Source organism: Sceloporus occidentalis, unplaced genomic scaffold, assembly GCF_023333645.1.
Source record: "Sceloporus occidentalis isolate IW3139 unplaced genomic scaffold, rSceOcc1.0.p SCAF_25, whole genome shotgun sequence".
Classification (NCBI taxonomy): Eukaryota; Metazoa; Chordata; class Lepidosauria; order Squamata; family Phrynosomatidae; genus Sceloporus; species Sceloporus occidentalis.
Genome location: NW_028317005.1, coordinates 8121773 through 8139162, shown reverse-complemented (window position 1 = coordinate 8139162; position 17390 = coordinate 8121773).

The following is a 17390-nucleotide window of genomic DNA, read 5'->3' as shown; positions in this document are numbered from 1 at the left end:
AATGAAATTGAATAACTATTATGTATATGTTATTTATACAGTAGTGCTCTTTCATATAGATTTTCTACAGAAATTTTGGTGGTGGTAAACAACTAAACCAAAGCTGTCCCCTTTCCCAGTTCTCTGAGACCAAAGACTTCTGGTCTGTGAACAGTCCTCCACATTCTTTCACAATTAATCCTCCCTGTTGAGGCCTGGATTTGTCTTCTGAGACACCTGTTTGGCGGGCAATAAAATCCAAATACTTACCGATACTGCTGCAGGATTACCTTTTGATGCTGTCTCACAGTGTGTGGCTGTGTGTATCCAGCCAGCTGGCCTTAAAGAGCCAGGGCCGTCATCCTTGACCATGTCCCTGTTTATACTATTACTTTAGTCAGGGCCGGCCCAAGGCAAAATGCCGCCTGGGGCGAATTTTAAAATGCCGCCCCCCCCCTTATCTACCCTTCCTCTCCCTCCGTCCCTGCCTCCCCCCCCCTTATCTACCCTTCCTCTCCCTCCGTCCCTGCCGCCCCCCCCATTATCTACCCTTCCTCTCCCTCCGTCCCTGCCGCCCCCCCTCCCTTATACTTACCTTTCAGCAGTCCTGCGGCGAGTCTCCCTGTTCGGTCTCGGTGCCGGCTTGTAATGCTGAGCGCCGGAAATCTTCCGGCACCGAGACAGAACAGGAAGACTCGCCGCATAGGAGAGAGAGAGCCCCTTTCTCTCTCTTTCGCTTTAAAAAAAAAAAAAAAAGGACTTGGGGCGGCAAAGTGCCGCCCCTTCAAAAGTGCCGCCTGGAGCGGTTGCCCCACTCGGCTCCATTGTCGGGCCGGCCCTGACTTTAGTGGACAATGATAAGTCCTAGCAGCTTTCATAGGAGTAAGACGAATGTAGGTGACATAAGGACCATCTACCCAAGTCTTTTACCAAGGAACAAAACCAGATTTTATCCTTTTGCATTGCAGTATTAAGTAATGCAGGGCCATCCCCACCATATAAATATAAGTGGCTTCCCATTGGGGGCTAGTAGCCTAGGGTTGATAGAAAGTGTAGGGCAGGTCTCATAGTTACCATGTAACATTTTGGACTCGGTAGAAAAGCGCAAGGCAATTTATGATAAATGTGTATCTCACACCCCAAGACTCCAGTGTCAAAGTTATCATTCCTTTAACAATATATACATCTTTTTCCTGTTTGCTCTTTTTGAGATCTTCTTGTGCAGTTGCAGAGGGGAAAACACTTAAAATATTTACATTAGGAACAGAGATGATAGAAACAGAATATACCCCAAGCGGTTAATGTATGTCTCAAAAATGTAATAAAATGAAATGATCAAGCCCTTTATTGCCTAGCACTACATCATAACCTGGCACAAAAACAACTGAAAGGTAGATTAAATCTTTTCTTGATCTTCATTTTCCTTTGTAAAGAGAGTAACTTATCTTTTCCTTGTCATTCTGAACAGGGGACACACACCAAAAAAACAAATGAAACACATTAGTTCCCAGAGCTCCTCTGCTTTTTATGACAAAGTAGGTGATATGTTATTGAAAACTGATCTCCTTACCCATTCCCTCCCTTTAACTTATCGGTTATATTGGGGTATCTGATATCTTTAAAACATTTTGATCTACAACCCTTTTGTATGACTGACAACATGTCTTACATCCAGTTACATGCTTTATAGTTACCAATAATAAGGAGATTATGACCTGTAACCAAAAGTCATTTATCAAAGACTCAATCTCTCTGAAATATTTTTATCGAGCTTGTGCTGTACTGAGTTAACTTCATAGCTCATTCTTTTCAATGTGCAATTTTTTTCATTACACCGTGGTTTTCCATTATATTTTCACATAAACGGGGTAAACATGCCCCCAGCTACTGCTACCAAAATAATAAGTTTATACATCAAAGTTACAATCCCTAATACAGTAGGGGCAGAACAGGATACATAGTGAGTCTGGGATGCTGAAAGTGAACTAAGAAGAAATCTTGATGGGTTACCAATGATGGGCATCACAGAGAATCTAATGTTATGGTAATGAGGAAACAGGAAGGTTTTTGTAAGGAATATGGTCAAGTACAGTAGTACCAAAGGTTAACTTTCAAACTTAGAAGTTTCCCCATTTTTGAAAGAAAAGCACATTTTTAATCCATAAAAAACATGAAAAGGATCAGAGATACAGTGTAGATGTTCAGAGACTCTTTATCACTACCATCACTCCTGTGTTCCAATGGTATACTGTGTTCGCTAATCCAAGTTTAAGTTTAAAAGGTTAATCGATCATTAGAAAACCCTTTTGCAATTATAATAGCACAGCTAGAAATGTCCATGTCTTCCATGAAAACCACTAAGTGTCCCAAACTTTTGAAAGCTAGTGAATGTATTAATTCAATTGCTTTAGATGAGGAAGAACAAGGTATTGTCAGAGAAAATTGACTAATGAGATGTGCAAACCTGGAACACCTGATGCTCTCCCTTTTCCAAGGGGGTGGTTTTGATGGGGCAAGGTCTAGCTACACAAAGCAGTGGGGCTAGCCCTAGAATTAATTAAATGGGAGGAAACTGGGCGGTGGCAGAGGAAAAGTGGGCAGAATATGGGAGGGGAGATGGCATGGCCGCATGTCACTACCCTGCTAGAAGAAAGTGATCTGGAGACCTGGGAAGCCTGTGCTTCACCCAAGAGACTCCAGGTCTAACCTGTATACTTCCCAGGTACGGAGTGCACGCAGTTTTTAATATCAAATCAACATTTGTTGCAGCATTATGAATTTACAATCTTGTATTAATATTTAATCAGGTAGACATCTATTATTTGCTGCCAAATGTGGGATGGTGCGGAAGTACCCTGAATAGTATGACAAAAAACTTTGGGAAATGTGTATAGACACATCATCGCTGGGCATTTTCCCCCTTTAAAAACAAGGGGAAAAATCCCATATATCATCCATTAACTACATGGCACTATACATCACCAATTAGACACATTACGCATACTGCAATTGCTAAGCACACAGACTCCATATTTAATACACAAAACAGCCATTAATCAGTTTTATAGCTGCAATCAATCACATGACCCATATATCACTCATCCACCACTAATTACACACACAGCAATTCGCCATCTAGAAACATAGTCCTCCGTATTGCTCATATAGCACACAGGAAAGTTTCATGGCAGGTAAGTGTCAGTAAGTTCACCCACACTCAAAACATATTTTGTGTCTGCTGTAAGACCTCATACCTTAGTTGTCTTAATTAGCTTATATCTGTAACGCATATGCTTGCATTTGCAAATTATATTCATCGCTAACTTCTGTTGAAAGGCTGTTCCGCCAAACTCTCAACTGCTTTTATTACATCAAAGCCTCTGACATTCTGGTTTTAGAGTAAGACATGTTATCCCAATGTGTATCCTTTCCCTTAAAATAATATATATATATATATATATTTTTTTTTACCAAATCTCCTTAAACCATTCTTTCAGCTAATGTACCAACTAATGCCCCCTACCCTACCAAGATGTAGATGTTCAAAGGGGGTTGAGAGTGAATTAGAAGCTGACTGTAGCTCTGTGCCTGCTGTATATAAATAGGGTTACCACCTTTAGGTGAATATAAATTTATGCATTGTTTATATTCCATCCATCTCACTCTCCATCTGGTCTCTCCAAGTCTTAGTTAAGCAGAGTGCTGGGATGTTAGATGGCATATCCCAGGGCTTCACTTCTGTCATAGCTGAAGAGACCATGAGCACGAGTGAGAGCAATGCTTGCCCCTTCCTAAGGGCGAAGGAGCCCTGCAACACCGAGGGCAGTCCAGACTCTATATTACAAGCTCATACATACATAGATATTATTTTTTATTATAGTCTTGATAAAATAATGTTTTTTTTCTGAAAATGTCCTTCTGCAAGAATTCTATGCTTTCTTGGCAATGCCTCACAAAGCTTTCAGACATACAGATCTTTCTCTTGCACAATACCTTTGGCTGGCACAAAAAGGATGATTTATGAGAGCATTCCTAGTATTTCATTGGCTTATGTTATGCCTAAAAGATTATCATTGCCTTCAGGCTGCTGTTTAAATGGAAAAGCATATGTTTTAGAAACCTCTTAGAACTCTGGGAAGGAGTTAGGACAGTAGGATCTGCCTTGGAACCAATTTATGTCGTGTTTGGAGATAAGATGTATTTTATCTTGAAGAATATTCTTCTATATTTCAAGACTTATTATTAAACAAATATCAAGAAATCATGCTTCCTCAGCCTGCCGAAAGGAATTTCTAATATCGTATTAGTTGGTAACTGTAACGTGGCCACCGCCGCTGCATTCCTTACTCCCAATGTCTGATCAAAATGGTTCACAAAGGGTCGGTATCGCATGGACTGGCCAAGGTCAAACCAGTCCCTTAACAGTTTTGGACCTAATGTACAAGTGGTCTCAATTTACGGCCTGAGTTATTACACCACTGATAAGTTATGCAAAAAAATTAACATTCAACAAAATTAAAAAACTGAAGACTCCTCTAGTGTTGGAGACCAGTTTATGCAGTTAATATAAGTGGGCACCAACAGGTAAGTAAATAGGGGTTCTTTAACTTGTACTCTTGTACAAACCATTCTACAAGAAAAAAAAACATTTAATGCCACACTTTGAATTTTTGTTTTGTGATATGCTATGTGATATTATATTTTCAAATTATGCAAAATTCGCTACCGAAAGAGAGAGTGATTAAACATTGCAATAGCATCAAAGATGAAGTTAAATTTGTAACATTTCACCACCTACAAGACTCGCTTTGTTTTGTTGGGTTTTTTTGTACAGGTTTTAGTACCTGACCATTTTTGTAGAGAGCAATTCTACTGGGGAACAGAAGAACTTTCCATTAGTTACCATAGAAACTAACTCTAGAGTGTAAGCTTACGAGCAGGGCTCTCTCTCTACCTAATGTATCGGTTTGTCTCAGTCTGTCAATTCTAGTTTAGCCATGCCTCTTGAATATATATGTATTGTATTAAGTGCTGCTTAAACTGTTGGCAATAGTAATACAAATAACAATAATAGAATTTTTTTGAAAAAAATAGAAAAAACTGTTTTGTGCATATGTAATATATTCTTCATACATGCTTACAGTTAAAATATTTAGCATTTATATGTAGACATTTTGCCAAGAATACTCTGTATTGATTGCTTATAGATTCTGCCATTCTAACTTCATCTTATCACCCTTTAAGTATTGACTTTTTTTTTTTTTTATTTTTTTTTTAAACAGAAGTCCTGTTTTGTATTTGTGAATGTTTCAAATGTTTGATTAGGAAACAAATCTAATAGTTTACTTTAATGATCCAGGTAGTTAATTTCACAGGTTTTAAATAATTGAATGTTTTTCTAACTTACGGTATTTGTCACCACTCATTTGTCAATATAAAATAAACAGTATTTAAAAAAAAAATAAAAAAGTAAACATACTTCTTTAATTAATTTGAATAGTACTGCGTGTAAGGTGCCACCAACAAAATGGCATTATAACTAAAGATATATGTCAGATAAATGCATCATTATGGGGACATTCCATGTGTATTGGTGGATTTTGCTCAGACAAGTATAAATCATCACAATAAAAAAGCCAAAGTAGGCCAGTTAAAGCGTGTTTTATTGAACACATAAAACCGCTTTGCGTGCTCTCACATTAGCATGAGTTTGATTTATTAGATATTGGTTGATTTAAGGGCTTTAGAGAAATACCCAGTGAACTAAAACACTGCATTTTTACAACTACTAAAAATATGTATAGGCAGGGCTGTGTTTATTAGGAGCAATTCTGATGCGATGGAGAATCCAAAATTGGAAAATATATTTTCTATGTTCTAAAAAGGTAAAATGTAAGAGATACACGCATTAGTTTTGGATAAATGCATAAATACAAACCATGAGGCCTTTTCATGTGTATATATATCAATGTAAATTGTTACTGCTGATACTGGTGTTATACAGACATGTATTGTGGGACAAATTCAGGCATTGGCGGTAACTCATTTATTTTTTACTCTTAATGTTTTAAGCGCTCTCTCCATTCTTTGTTGGAGAAGCCAATGGAGGGTTTAACCTACTGACAATGAGTAGACTCATGAGGTGCCGGGGCCTCTCATACCAAGTAGCATCCATAGAGGACTGTGTGTTGCTATGTTTTAACTCATTTCAATTTGGCGGGATATTAACTCACTTCCCCCGCTTTTACTCTATTTGCAGGAAAAGATATGCACCATCTTCCCCGTGTGGTGCATCTCTTATCTCATCTTCCTCATGTGGCAGCCATTGCTTTGGGACTGATGCGCCAAAGCTGGCTCTAGCATATAGGGAACCTAAGCAGCTCCCTAAGGCATTGAGTTGGTCAGGGGCACAAAATCTCTCAAATTGTTAAACATGCTGTAGGATGGGATGTTGGAGAACATTTACTTAATGCTTTAAAGGGGCTGAGGCAGCTCCTGGCTGTTTCTAGGAGGTGCAATTGCCACAGCCTGTAATAAAACCAGCAGGGCAATATTAAGATACTGGAAACCATTCAAACACAATTATAGGAAGGAACAATTCATTAACCTGAAATAAAGGAATGGGGGTAAAATTCAGCAGGGGGAGAACATATTGAATTAAAGGAGGTTATTGAACATAGCTAACAGAAATACAATAATCTTATCATGGTTTTGTTCTCAATGAGGAAATATTTGTGGGCAACAGTCTTTGCCATAAGTGTATTGCCCTTAAATGTCACATTTTTCTTACTCGTCAGTTCAAGCCCATATAGATTATTTAAAAGCTAAGCGAAGTATAGGCGGTTCCGCTATCCCTTTAGGCTGGGCAATGTCAGCTGTAGTTGCAGGTTCCTATATTAATGTTTGAGGGTAATGAAAATGAGTGTTTCCAGATGAATATTTTCTCATTTTAATTCCATCATGGATTTATAGTTCTATTCGTTTTGATGTAAAATGCTGGGTTACTAGGATGGATTTGTGGCACCGCTATTAACCTGTGTGCAGATATACATAGCTACCTCCTCTCTACAAAAGGAAAATATATATTCTGCTTCTGCCGTACAAGGCTGCAATAAACCCCAGTGATTTATGTTGACTGATAGAATACCCTGCAGAGGTAAGGTGGCCAAACAGTGAGCTTTAGCTGTCAGGTATCTGATATTGGCTTTTAAAATATGCTTATTGTTTTGCTGTTAATGGGATTTTCGGTTAGTGTTTGATAGCATAAGGATCTTTATTATGTCACATTTCCAATGGCTTATAAAAGATATGTTTAAGGTAATGTGAAAAGACGGTAAAGTATATCTGTTACACTAATTTGTAATTGTCATCCATCAGAGCCATTCAAGGCATGATTATAGATTACATGCAGAAAATGATCTTCAATCATCATATATCAAGACATCATTTGCAGAGGTTGAGTGCAAAATTGTGACCCATTTACTATTCGTAGTTCAAAAGGAGTCTGGCTGCTAAAGCAGCCCTTGTTGTGCTTATCAATGTCTTAAATGCAGACCATGTCTCCTCAATCGTCACCTTTTATTCTAGCATATTTATAAATTAAGCACCAAGTATGTGATGGCAGTTTGCATTGGGTATTACCTAGACCCCTTCTACATATACGTTATGGTGCACCAGTGCCAACGATCTTAACTTCTGTTATTGAAGGCATTTTTTACTTTATCATGCTGGGCGAGCTAAGAAGTCAAAACTGCCTTCAATAACCATTCTAAGTCTTCCAACCAGGGGAGGGCTGGCAGCCTAAGGCCTGGGGGGGCAAGTCAAGTGAAGTGGTTCCGCCCCCTCGCACTCACCTTTCACCCCTCACGCTGCTCCCATCACTATGCGGCCGTCAGACTGCTGGAAAACTTATCTAAACGGCCGCTGGGTGCTGATGCCACCGGCCGGAGCTACTTTAATCCTTTTTTTTTTTTTTTATTTAATATGCCGGATCGGCTTGCCATATTAAAAATAAAGTATTAAAGTAGCTCCGGCCGGCAGCATCAGCATCCAGCGGCCGTTTAGATTCAATTTCCAACAATCTGATGGCCGCATAGTGATGGGAGCAGCGTGAGGGGTGAAAGGTGAGTGCGAGGGGGCGGAGCTTTCACCCCTCACGCTGCTCCCATCACTTGGCGGCCATCGCATACGGCCGCTGGGTGCTGATGCCGCCGGCCGGCGCTGCTTTAATACTATTTTTTTTATCATTTAATAGCCGATCCGGCTTGCCATATTACATTTTTAAAAAAAGTATTAAAGTAGCGGCGGCCGGCGGCATCAGCACCCAGCAGCCATTTAGATTAGATTTCGGGCGGCCTGGGGGGGGCAATTGCCCCCCGGCCCAGCCCGCCCCTGCTTCCAACTGACATCTTCCTGACAACATTCTGCTTAATCGGAAGATTCTCTAATCTATTTATTGAATATCTTTCCTTCTCTTTCTCTTGGACTGCAAGCTGGTTTGGCAATATAATTATTCTCATTTTAAAGGTCAGTAGAGAAAAAAAACAGAAGGTGGCCTCTGAAATAAGCTTCTAAGCAGAATGGTAACTTATTCTATCCTAGTCTGCTGCAAGCCTGAAATCACTGCATTATTTATAACGCTTCTATAGAAGATATAGGAACACATTTATGGTGGCCTTGTAAGCCTTTGTTTTTCGATTAACCCCAGAGGAACCTACAGTGCATTACAAAATAAGGGTTTATGGTGACATGACCAAAAGGGAATAAAATATCAATAAATCAAGATATTTTGACTGGCTCAGCAGTCTTTAAAATAGTTGCTATTTTATTTATTTATTTATTTGTTTTGCCGAAACAAGCTTCTCTTCAAAAACCATTTAATTCTTGATATCCAGCTAGCAAGTCTAAACGGTGATTAAAAACATATATTAAACAGTATAGTTGCATACTTTATGGAAGATTTTTACCCCAACCCCTAACAAAAAGAACATTAAGAGATTCACCAACTAGAGGACTGAAACATATTTCAGATAAGCACTGACAAGGCAATAATTAAGCACAGATGACCTCTGGTAACTGGGTGATCTTCAAAGAACAGCCTTGGAATTAAGAGCTGATGCAGGGGCTACATGATGGCACGTGCAACGGTCAGATATACAGTGAAGGAAATAATTTGATCCACTGGTGATTTTGTATCTTTGCCCACTGACAAAGACATGATCAGTCTATAATTTGAATGGTAGGTTTATTTTAACAGTGAGAGACAGAACAACAACAAAAAAATCCAGAATAACGCATTGTTGGCAATCACAGAGATGTTTCCTGTAGTTGGCCAGCAGCTTTACACACAACTCAGGAGTGATTTTGTCCCACTCCTGTTTGCAGATCACCTCCAAGTCATTAAGGCTTCAAAGCTGATGTTTGGCAACTCGAACCTTCAGCTCCCTCCACAGATTTTCTATGAGATAAAGGTCTGGAGACTGGCTAGGCCACTACAGGACCTTAATGTGCTTCTTCTTGAGCCACTTCTTTGTTTCCTTGGCCGTGTGTTTTGGTTGATTGTCATGCTGGAATACCCATCCACAACCCATTTTCAATGCCCTGGCTGAGGGAAGGAGGTTCTCACCCAAGATTTGACCCTACATGGCCCCATCTATCGTCCCTTTGATGCGCTGAAGTTGTCCTGTCCCCTTAGCAGAAAACACCCCCAAAGCATAATGTTTCCACCTCCACGTTTGACAGCGAGGATGGTGGTCTTGGGGTCATAGGCAGCATTCCTCCTCCAAACACGGTAAGTTGATGCCAAATAGCTTGATTTTGGTCTCCTCTGACCACAACACTTTCACACAGTTGAATCATTCAGATGTTCACTGGCAGACTTCAGACGGGCCTGTACATGTGCTTTCTTGAGCAGGGGGACCTTGCAGGAGCTGCAGGATTTCAGTCCTTCATAGTGTAGTGTGTTACCAGTTGTTTTCTTGGTGATTATAGTCCCAGCTGCCTTGAGATCACTGACAAGATCCTTCTGTGTAGTTCTGGGCTGATGCCTCAACGTTCTCATGATCATCAAAACTCCACAAGGTGAGATCTTGCATGGAGCCCCAGACTGAGGCAGATTGACGCCTATTTTATGTTTCTTCCATTTGCAAATAATTGCACCAACTGTTGTCACCTTCTCACCAAGCTGCTTGGCGATGGTCTTGTAGCCCATTCAAGCCTTGTGTAGGTCTACAATCTTGTCCCTGACATCCTTGGACAGCGCTTTGGTCTTGGCCATGGTGGAGAGTTTGGAATCTGATTGATTGCTTCTGTGGATAAGTGTCTTTTATAGGGGTAACAACATGAGATTAGGAGCACTTTAAGAGAGTGCTCCTAATCTCAGCTCATTACCTGTATAAAAGACATCCGGGAGCCATACATTTTGCTGATTGATAGGGGATAAAATACTTCTTTAACTGAGTAAAAGGCAAATCAATTTATAACTTATAAATTTGAAATGCATTATTCTGAATTTTCGTTGTTATTCTGTCTCTCATTAAAGTTATAGACTGATCACATCTTTGTCAGTGGGCAAATGTACAAAATCAGCAGGGGATCAAATATTTTTTTCCTTCACTGTATGTAGCCAGTTACTAGGTGTAGGAGATGATACATTGCAGTGAAGCTTCTGGGTAGGATTTATTTGTTGAGTGCATGGGAGTTACTTATAACATAACATGTCTCAGTTACGCAGTTACCATAGGTTTAGGATAGGGGTGTTTGAGCTCTAGAGTTTAGACCACAACATTCATAATTTATGAAGGGACTGCGTGATTGGGCATGTAATATCATTAACATACACAGTGCCCAGTGGTCAGAAGAAATTAAGTCTATGAAGGGCAGGGGCTTGTTACTAGGAATCATGGGTATGAAGCATCTCATACAGCTAAATTCCACACTAGCAGCTGAATGCAGCATTCACCGTGGGCTAAATTCCTGGTATGGCACCATGCAGTGCGTCCACCGTGCAGAAGATGTTATGCTGGTGGCTAGGCATATCTGGGAACCTCCAGGCTTCTGACTCCCTGGACCTCTCCCTCTTTGGGGTCCATCAGCATTGGTGGACAAGGCCAAAACTATGAAAATGTTAGCCCAACAGCTAAATTTTAGTATGGGAGTGTGAGGGAGAACTGGCCATGGGTGTGGGGTGGGGTGTTGTGGGGCATGTCTAAACGCTGCTCCCATGACCCAGAGAAGCAGTTCTTCACCTGGAGTCTCCAGAAGAAACCCAGAGAGGTCTAAGGTATTAGCCTATATCAGTAATTTAGGGGCCCCCAGTTTGCCTCAAAGTAGTGACAGTGTTCAATAACACTGTACTCCTTTATCTCCATGCCCCTGTGTTGAAGCCTTTATTTTAATATAATTTAATGAGGATATTGAAAACGCACCTGCCAAGGAATTGCCAAATCAACCAACCCGCGAGAATTGTAAAGAACTGCGGACTGTGACCATGTTACATTTTATAAATCAGTCTGGTTATAAGAGATCAAACAGGGATTAATAAAATCCATAGATTACACATTGTGCATGTATAGAGTGTGTACCTGTGATGGCATCTTCATCATTGTAAATATCTAATTTATAAATGATGGTCAAACTTAGCTAGACAATATGTCTGTGGGACCAAAATCCCACTTTTCCAGTAACTCGGAATAATTGGAAGTTACAATAATATGTAAAAAAAATTATAAATCAAGTTTATGTAAATAGGATACATTAAAAAAAAAAACAAAAAAAAAAACACGGTTACATAAATTGGCAACAAACACACATAAAAAGCAAAGCCACACCCCAAAACAAATGCCCCCCCCATGACCATTTGAAACATTTCATGTAATATCTAGTAAAGTTCTTTTTAAGCACATATTAGGGTAAATATGCAGCCTGATTTCCAATACCAACTAATGTCGTCACACACTGTATTATTGATGTGGGTATGTGACCTGTTTTACCAATTTATGTTCGCGCAAAAATATGATTTCTAGTTTTAAGTCACCTTTACAAAATTTTCACAAATTCTCTACATAAAGTATGAATTGCCAACAAATGTCTTCTTTTAAAGGACTGGGAAGGTAACCCAATCCAAAAGTGAAAATCATCACATAAAACTATGCATATCATTGTTAATTAGTGACACTACATATATATTGAAGTGATTTATATCTGCATTAATGCTCATTTATATGCAAATCAGCAAGATTTGTACGTTAAGTGATCAAGGCAACATATATTATACAATAGACTAGCTATAGGCAGGCCTATGAAATATTTATCACCTGCTTCAGGGCCGTATCAAGCTTTTCCTGCCTCTCCTTAATGAAAATTAAAAGTCGTCTGTTCCATAAAAAACATGGTAATAAAACATTTTACTATAAATATCCAAACTTGAAGCTTTTATATTAAAAGCGAGTTACGTCCAAAGTTTAAAAAGTATTCTTACATTACAGCTATTTATATAGTGGCAGCAGATTGTGTAGCGCTTTTTAATATTTTCAATGTTTCCTATTGAAACAAAGATAACTAAAATTGATAATATTAACAAGCCATACTGGTACATAAGAGGGGCCTGCTCTTGTGAGCTTACAATTTAAGCAAATCAACTAATAGAATAGTGCAAAACAACAGGGACATTGGTTGCTACAGTGATAAGGCCAGTTTTCAAATGGTCACATTATATTTTATATATATATATATATATATATATATATATATATATATATATTTAGGGCTGCAACTAACGATTATTTTCATAATCGATTAGTTGGCCGATTATTTTTTCGATTAATCGGATAAAAAAAAATATGCAAATTTTTCATTTAAAATAAAAACGTATAATTTACATTAAGATGTGTCATTAACACTGACATAATAGCTATATTTTAAAGGAACCCAAACACACTATTTCTCTAAGTTTTAATACCAAAAAAGTTTTACTAGTAAATATTAATTCATGTAAACTATTTTTTCATATTTAATAAAAACTATGAGAAAAATGCCTCTTGTTTATATTTTCTTTTATTTGCCAACATGCCCCCCCAGTTATGCACATCTCACTCCCAGCTTGAAACTCTGCCCCATATATGCCTTATACCTCCTATGTACCAGAGATGCCACTGTGCCCCCAATATGCATTATACCTCCTATATGCCACTGTGCCCCAATATGCCTTATAGGCCCCTATATGCCAATGTGCCCCCTTGATATGCCTTATAGCCCCCTGATATGCCACTGTGCCCCATTATGCCTTATACCCCCTATATGCCACCATGCACCCTGATATGCCTTACACCCCCAATACGCCACTGTGCCCCGATATGCCTTATAGCCCCCTATATGCCTTATACCCAATATGTCACTGATATGCCCTTTACCTCAATATGCCACTGTGCCCCGATATGCCTTATACCCCCTATATGCCACCATGCCCCCTGATATGCCTTACACCTCCAATATCCCACTGTGCCCCCTGATATGCCTCATAGCCCCTTTATGCCACTGTGCCCCCCTGATATAAGAAAAACTGACAGCGCTAAAATAGGCATAAAATATATGCTTTAATAAATAGACAAAAAAGAATAGATAATACACAATCTAAATATATGGACAATACAAACAATAAATCATTTATACAGCAATCAAAAAATAAAAACCACAAATTAAAGAATGCACAGACATAATAGATCCCGAAAAAATTCTACCTGCCCCACCAGGGGTTAATATATCAACAAAAGAAACACAGGGCAAATAAGCATAAAAAAATAAAGATAATACTCCATGCTTACCTTACCCAGTGCTGCTTACTTGCTCCGTGTTTCTTCTGTTGCTATATTAACCCCTGGTGGGGCAGGTAGACGTGAAGGGAAGTACCGGAGGTTGCGCACATCGCGCACTAAAATCAAAATCCCCTGCAGCGTTGCACGGGACCTGGATCCTCTCCGGCAGCCGGTAGGGGTCTGTGCGATCCGCGCAGACAGCCGCTTCTCCCCTCCGCTTCCGTTGGGGCTTCCATGACAGAAGCCGCACCGGAAGGTCACGTGACGACGGGTTCAGTAATAGAAGCCCCAGCGGAAGGGGAGGGGAGAAGCGGAGGATGTCTGCGCGTTTTGCACAGACACTCACCGGGTGGCAGAGAGGATCCAGGTCTCCTGCAGCTTTGCGGGGGGTCTGGATTCTAGAGTTATAATCCAATCTCTATTTGAGATCGGATTATAGAAGGGAGTTTTTCGTTGACGATTTTCATAATCGATTATCGATTTTATCTATTGGTTGTTTCAGCCCTATATATATATTATTATTTATTGTTTTATATAGCGCCATCAAATTCCGTATAAATGCTTGGGGGGGGGGAACCCCTTGTTTTAAAATCCATTTCACTCAGTGTCTCATAGCAGCAGTTACTACTTACCATTCCCTCCCTGCAATCACTCTGACGATTGGCCCCGCCCCTTCTACCAGTCCCTCCCTGCAGTCACACTAAATATTGGCCCCGCTCATTTCCTATAGCGTCCACACGGCTCAGCAATTCATCCGAGTATAAAATTAATATTTGGGTTGCTGAAAGTTAGGGGAGGTGGGGGTTAATTTAGGGGCAGTTATGATTAATGGGGTGTTTAGGGTTAATTTAGGGGCAGTTATGGTTGATGGGGACAGACTTAAATTTACAGTCGGATGGTTAGTTTCCATGGGTTGGGACCCAAGGAAAAATTGTACTGATAAAGTACCAATCCACTGTCTCGTAAGTTACAGCTTGTGGCCACTAACTTGTTAAAGAATTATTTCAGTGTGTGTATTGCAAACGCAGCATTAGCAACTATGGATCAAGTTATACCAGCATAGCCCGACTAATATATTCCACACCTTGCTATGCTTCACAACATGGAGACCACCAATACCAAGAAAACAAATCACTAACCCGATTAATTCCGGGTATAACAATTGGAATGGACATGAAGTGAACCATGGAACTTCCTTAAATATGGACTATAGATACATATAATACTACTACTAAATTCAGTTTCTTACAAAGTAGTCAAGTTGGTTAGCGACAAAGGAATATACCCATAAAACAATCTACAAAGACAACCTATTCCACCATGAGAGTCAGTAAACCCACCTCACTCACTGCAAGTAGTAGTATCCAGTGACCAGAGGTACCTAATCAGCTCACCCGTAGGGTATAACTGTAAGCAATGACACATGTGCCCTCTAGTGGGGACTTTGGGAAAGTACAGTCACAGCCATCTCCATTTTACTCTAGGTGGCAAGGCTGAGATTAAGCCGATTGGGGAAAAACATTTAACCTCACCAAAAAAGTAAAAAATTAAAAATATAAAATATTTAAAGAAGCCTCAGTGATGTGCTTCAAAAACATAACTGTGCATGGTGCCAGCATCAGACGTATTGTCTGCAAGAAGCGGACCCTCATTTACTTCTGTACCAGTATTTAATATTGTCAGTTTTTATAGTTTCACTCTCCAATTGCAAAAATGTTTAGACACAATTTGAATATATATATTCAAACGTACACACATATACATATCCCTCTTTGTTTAGTCTAGTTATGTGTAATTTAAAAATGTATACATGGAAAAAATGCATAATTTATCAGACTTTTCACATTTCTTAATGAATAGTATATCATCTTCAAAAGACATTTGTCCTGAGAAAGCATGTGTAAGTTTAATTTGCAAACTAATCAAGAAGAAAGAGGGCATAAGCAGTAGGAATGCTTCAGTCCTTAAGTATAAAACAGGAATTTTCCTTATGTTTTTATCAATTGTAATTATATAACCTAATTTATGAAACAAATATCTACATTTCACAAGAAACAAATATCTACATTGTATGAGGTTAATATTACAGGGTCTGACTTCCAACTGGCTATTTCCATCCAGACACGGACCTGGGTTCATTAACCAGTGAACATATATTTATTATATGATTAATAATTAACGTTTACCATACCTGGAGGCAATCCTTTCCTTTCTGCATGCTCCTTAAACCATTCTACAATGATCTTTCAAACTTGGCTCCCATCCGAGATATGTTTAGTCTGTTTACTTGTACAATAAAATAGTGGAATTGAAGCTTGATACAGAGCAGATCCATAAGACTCCACAGGAGCAATGTATAAAATATATTTATAATATATAATACATAGTGTTAAAATCTAATAGCACGGGCAATATCTGGCCCCTGTAAAATATAAAGCTTGGGGGCAAACATGTATAATGTGTGGGTAGTTTTGATCCCACGTGTGTTTAACCAAATACATGCTTTTACTCATGCCAAAAAGTCACGCATGATATGTTATTTCATCGGACGCGTTCCGCTTACATATGTTTTTTGGAGATGGGAAATAACTTCATCACTGACCATGGGTGAATATTTACACAAACTACCATAAGAACAACAGGTTCAAAAGGAATTCCAGACACACTTCGGCAACCTTGAGGATTATTTAAACCAACAATAGAATAGACAATGTAAGAAAAAACAGTTTAATCAAATATTCAAATGATACAAACATTTTAGTATCCTTCCCGTACAACCTGAAAAAAACTAATCAACCTGAAAAGGCTGTACATTTAAAAGGAATGTAACAAGTTATTGGAACACTTCCACTGACACTTTTAAACATTATAGAGGGATACACCGTGCCACAAGCATTCTTCTGCGAGCGTCAGGAATGTGTTACCCTTTTTTTTTTTGTTTTTTTTTTAACAGACCTTTTGCATTTTTGGTTAACAGATGATCCATACAACCCCTCCAAACAAAAGGTGTCCGTGGCATAAGCTTATATTCAAACACATTGCAAATGCAACGCTAGGAAATCACTTGAATTGTACAGTGTATAGCCCGGCATAACCTGCACTAGTCTTTGGTGCTAAAGCGCTGAAGCTGCAGAGTGCCGAGCAGGAGCGCTCCCTACAACCGCATACCTTAGGCTGCCGACGACAGGTCCAGAACATAAACAGGGATTCGCGATTACCTTAAATGTTCATAATCCATAAAAGTCTTTTACACAAAAATCTATATCTCCAAAATAGAATACATTGCATATATATTGGAAAAATAGGGGTATTTGCTACATTTGTGTAACACACACGTACACACTTATTGGATCTACTATGATACAGACTAAAATAATGACTTACCACTGGCTTTTGTTACAAAAATACATTTAGTGTAATGCGAAAAAGTGCAATCTCAGTACAAAAAAACCTTATTTCCATACAATCAAGATCATCATTTTAAAAGTGTAAACAAAACATAACAAGTAGATGATTAGAAGTAATTTGACCTGCAAAGTATCCGGTGTATCAAATGACTTTGGTGATGAATTCAGAGTATAGTGTCCTTCATTCCTCTGA